Raw genomic sequence first — 5,801 nt, 5'->3', positions numbered from 1 at the left:
GCACACAGGTCCACCTCCGGCCCGGGGACCCCTCTCTCTCTCTCTCTCTCGCCACATCCACCCTGCCGTCAAAACGATCGCACCGGACGTGTAATCAAACGCGATGCCGACGTTGTGGGAATATATTTTTGCAAAGGGGCCTATCGCGCGGCAGCAAGGAGAGCATATTGTGCGATACGAGACTATACGGCGTGGTATGAGAGACTAGTCGTTAACTCGCGAAATTTTAATCAGCCTTCTGAGAGATTGCGCGGTACGAACGTAAGCAAAAAATTGGCCGCTGAGTGAACGCGGACGCAAAATAGTTTTTACTTTAAATTTAATCCAAGTTTAAAAAAGCCGCTAATTAACTAAATATCTACTTAAAAAATATTTGCAAAATGATTTACTAATAAAAAAAATATATAATAAAAAATATTGTATATAAAATTCACGCTTAGAAAAGTTTACCCTTTCGTGGAAAAATTATATGAAAATAACAATTTTTTGCTGAAGGATCAAAAAATTTAGACAGATCGCGGATGCAGATCTAAAAATAATTATAATGAACCACATCAATAAAGAATTATCTGGAACACGCTTAAGCGCCGATGATAATGCTGCAAAAAGTTGTAACATTCTAGCAACCAGTTTGAGCGTCCTACATAATTATTTTGATGATCCAAACAAACTTATTCTCAGATTTGTATCTGATCTAGCTAAATTATTAGATAACTGCTACTTCAGCAAAACCGTTTTCTGCTATATATACGTATCTATTAATTCTTATTTAAGTACTCGGTATTTACCTTTTCAATACAGCGATTTCTTAACGCTGGTTTCATAGTCCAGTTGATGAATCAACGTAAAAATGTCCGGATAAAATCTATTTTTTTTTTCCAGTCGTGATTCACCATTCATCTCATCCCACAGTGACCTCGATCCCTCGAAAGCGTTAACGGAGCGATCGGCCCCTTCGCAGTTAAATTCCGAGCAAACTCAAAGTGGCTTCGTTTGCATCGCGGTAATTAGTACGGGCCGTCCCGTGCCTCAGCCTTTGGTGCACACCTTTTCACACTTGCACACGGAACGAGCAGGCGGGTGCGCGTGCACCTGCGCTGTAGCACGACGCTAATTGACACGAATAGCACGGATTATCCCCCGAGGACAATGTTTTTCGAGACACTTATTGAAATTATCCCCGTGGCTGTCGCTCCGCGTTCCGGCGGAGTAAACAGGAAAATTTCAAAGTTGCGAAAGATGCACTCGGGCGATTAAGCCGGCGAGCGCTTCGTTTTTAAGGCGCGTCACGTGCTTTTCTCGTATTACAATTATCCCCGCATCGCGTGTCACTACGACGGAGTAAACAGGAAACTTTCGAGTTGCGAAAGATGTGCGAATGACAGGGAGGAAGTATTCTCCATACGCGCGCGCGCGCACACATATCCTTTGTGTTTTAAGTAACGAGGAATCTGGAGCGGAAACAGAGAACGAAGCAGTGTACGGTATACATATTATTTCAATTCGAATGTGTCCGGTTTAAGTCTTATTAATCTTTATTAGTCTCTAACATCAAATTGACCGAGTGAGAAAATATTCTGATTAAATCAATAAGAGAAAGCATCGTCCTATTTTCGATTGAAGTGGATCTTGATGTCTGATAATGTTCATATACGGATTTGCAAAAACATTTTTCTGTTCTATAAATTGCTCGTCAATTAAATTTATCGAATGTAAAAAATGACGTTCTCTTATTAGTTACTGGTTATTACGACAGATATTTTCATACTTGGTAATCGACTTGGTAGACGTCTGTAAGGAATTATGAGAGAAATCCAAGTTCGCGAGATAATATTTTTTGCAATAAATTTTTTGCAGTGTTTTATTAAGATACTTATTAGCAGCATTATTAAATTGACGGTCAATGTAATTTGTGATGTTATTTCCAGCTTCAATTTGTGATTGCGTTTAATGTCCGACTAATCGAATCAGCGCCCAGTTTATAGAACTGAAAAATGTATTTGCAAAGGAGGGTATAACTTTTTTCGCCAGCGTTCGGGGATCGTTTTATTTTTATATTTTTTCATGTATTTTTCTTTATGGAAGTTGAAAATTATCATAATAATAACGCTACACTCAAGGAAAAATTAGTATACAATGAAATAAAATTGATCCAACTCTGAATTAGTCTTTAAATGATTGGAGCATAACTGACAACGATTTCGTAACAATGCGAATAAGGATTTTATTAATTTTACTATCAATTTTTCCTTGAGTGTAGCATCATTATTATAATAATTTTCACTTTTCGTGAAGAAAAATATACATACAAAAATATAGAAATAAAATCCCCTAACCGATCGCAAAAACGTAAAAATTATATCTCCTTTGCAAATGAATATTATTATTAAGCACCAAGATCCGCGTCGATTGAAACTAAAATTAAACTTTCTCTTATTCTCTTATTTGACTTATTTTTATCGGTCTTTCACTTATAATAATTCTGATTAAACTAATAAAAGAGCTTAATGAAACGATATTTGGTTCACAATCAGAAATTTTGTTTGTCCCCAAAATGCCATTTTTGTTGATTTACCCAGAATATCTTGCAGTGCATTTTTCTCGAAGATCGATTGATTCAGCTTCTCTGCAGATGAATTAAATTATCCTGCGTACATCCTGCCGGACATACTCGATACGTACGATCGAGCGCTCGCTCGAGAGATCGTTATATAAATTTCTTCGTTGCTCGCACAGCGCAATGCCGTGCTGAGACAGCGGTCTCTCTTACGAGAGATTCCTATGCCGGCCACGTTATCTACAGTTTACACGTATCGCTTCCTTTTCACGAACACGCTGCAACCGAAGCTGCGAACGGCACGCGATGTGTCTCCCCTCCACGCTTTTACTCCGCCGGTTCTAATATTCATTCCTGAGAAAGCGTAATATTTTCTATTCCGGCGAAAAATCTCGTCGGCCTCTCACTATCCGATTCCGATTCGAGAAAGAACGACGTTACCGCGAAAAATGCCACCTATGCTGTGACAAGCCCAACGTACGATAATACCTGCTTGCAATGTATCGCGCGAAGAAGCGGATTACAAGCAGTATCGCGCATTCCAGCAAGGATGATGCCGAGAGAGATCCTACGTAGCATATGGAGATTCGCTCGCGCATTCAAACTCGACGATCCCGATTTCGCTGACTTCTGATGTATTTCTTCCGAGGGGGTAACCACTAGCTGAAATATTGTCCCACGGATTACATAATTTCATTTGATTTTATATGATTACAAATAATTTTTTTCATTACATATGAAGTCATTTGATAAAATATACGATTTTATTTAATATTATACAATGATTTCTCATGGCTGCATATGTAATTATCGGATTATACCGGGTGTCCCAGACCACCCGTCCACTCCTTTTATCTCAGAAGCAGAGTATTTTAGAAAGAAACGTTTCAGACAAAAGTTATGGGGTTCTAAATGATCTATTCAGTCACCCAATGCCGGCAATACTGTAACTTTCAAGCCTTATAACTCGAAAAGTACTTTATGAAAAAACATTTCATTATAGTGTTTTGGAAAGCTCTCGAGGTGTGCTACAAGAATATGCGATGAAAAATAGGGGGTTTCATTTAAAAAATTCAAAGTGACATTGCTCTGACCTTGGTGACGCCACCCAAGGTCATACTGATCTGATCACTGAATAGATCATTTAGAACCCCATAACTTTTGTCTGAAACGTTTCTTTCTAAAATGCTCTGCTTCTGAGATAAAAGGGGTGGACGGGTGGTATCTGGGACATCCGGTATATAGAGATTTCATATAAATTTTATAATGATTTCAAGAACTCTGTCCCAGGATTACATTAAGGTTGGATTCGGAGAGACGCTATTAGCGCTATGTGTGTCATTCTATCTCCATCGTCCATTAAACGTGAAACTAGGATAGTATGATACAAATAGCGTTGATAGCGCGCTGCCCGAACGCAGCCTAAGTGGTTACCCCCTCGATTTCTTCTTCTCGGCGACCCCGAGAGAGGAGAGCGAGCCACTTCCAGTTCCTCTTCCTTCCCCTCACCCGAGGGGCTAGAAGACGCAGATGACATCGGCTCTCCGTTTGCTTTGGCGGATATTTAAATGCAGTTACGGCGTTTACGTGCTTCCTCCGCGCGGCGTCTCCGATTGCATCGGTATTTTCTCGAGGCATATCCGCGCGCGCTCGCACGCGGACGACGAGGACGTTCCGCGTCACGAGGATTTGCGTCGACGTAAGCGATTCCGCCGCGAGCGGCGGCGGTTTCGCCTTCCGCATACGCCGTTCGCGAATACCGTCGCGTTTGCGGTGTGTGTTTTAGGTAGTGGATAAGGTCGGAATATATACGAGGTGCTCATTATGCGCGTTTCTAATCCTAACCGTTTCCGCGACAATCGTAACTCGGCGGCTCATAGCGGATAGGAATTTTACGTGCGTTCCGCATGAGCGATACAAACACGAGTATCAGATATACTCGGGGCTTTTATACTGTAATATTTTTCAGAACATGTAATTCTAATCACACGTCCGCATCTCAATATTTTCTCACATTTTTCTACACCGTTGAGTTATGAACTACAAATTCTGTTCGGTTTCATTAAATTCAAATCAAATTTTAACATTAAGCTCATATCAAATTGGCACAATGAGAAAAATGTCTCTGAATCATAATGTCAAATTATACCTGATTTAAATTATTTTTAATCGTTCTTACATGAAAAGAACGATTTATTGAAAAATCTACAATTTTGCTGAATACAAGTTTGAAAATAATTTTGTTGGGCCATCAACATAATTGGAAACTAAAAAATGATAAGCAATTTAACTTAAACATTGTATGAGTCTTCTGTTTGCAATCTAATTTTTTTTGCATGAAAATTCTATAAAGGAGGGTCCAATTTCTTCTCTTGAACAATTGAGGAAATTATTTGCTAATGTAATATAGAAACGTTGAAAAGTAATCTTATAAATTTTTTCCACATTTTTTGAAAAAACTTAATTGAGAGAAGAAAAAAGACTAGATTGCAAACGGAGGAAATAAAAATATAATTACAAGTGAAAGAAATTAAATTTGACTGAAATTTAGTTCATTATTTACTAAATACATACTTTAGTATGAATCTGTTTATTTCGAAAATAAGCAATCCAACCCACAAAAATAGATTGGTTAGACGTGGTTGTTTTTTTAACTACACGCTTCAAATTAAAACATTTGGACACACTTGGAGTGTTAAATATAACAAAATGTTGTCATCTTTAATTCAAGGAATTCACTTAAATTTGATCCTTTATATATTATTTTTACTTTTTCCTTCACGTGAGTCGAAGAGAACTCTGTTTCTCTCCATTTCAGTGGAACTCACGTTCACGGAGACGAGTAAGATCGAAAGTCGCGTACGTTTACGAACAATAGCTTTTTGTATAGAAAACGTTTTAACTGTGTGACGTATCTGCGGTGCGTTGCTTACATATCCCATGCGAGCGACTGCTTGACTCGATCGCCTTCATAGCCGCCGTTCGTCGTTTTCGCTGAGAATTCAGAGTCACTCGATATCACGCGCGTGGCTGACATTCAATCGCCGTCGCGATTCTAGCCGCTCTCCGCTGTTTTCTCCGCGAGCATTTCGGAGGAGTCAACCGAACTCGAACGTCCCATTTGATTGCGTCGCTCGTACACGGGACGTGACCTGCGCGAGTAATATGTGTCCGCCGCTCTTTCTCTCAATCTCTTTTTCCTTTTTCCCTTCTCCCTCGTCTCGCTCTTTTCTCAGAAAACGAT

This window comes from Trachymyrmex cornetzi, unplaced genomic scaffold (genome assembly GCF_001594075.2).
Source record: "Trachymyrmex cornetzi isolate Tcor2-1 unplaced genomic scaffold, Tcor1.1 scaffold147, whole genome shotgun sequence".
NCBI classification, from domain to species: Eukaryota; Metazoa; Arthropoda; class Insecta; order Hymenoptera; family Formicidae; genus Trachymyrmex; species Trachymyrmex cornetzi.
Note: the sequence above shows the minus strand (reverse complement) of the source record.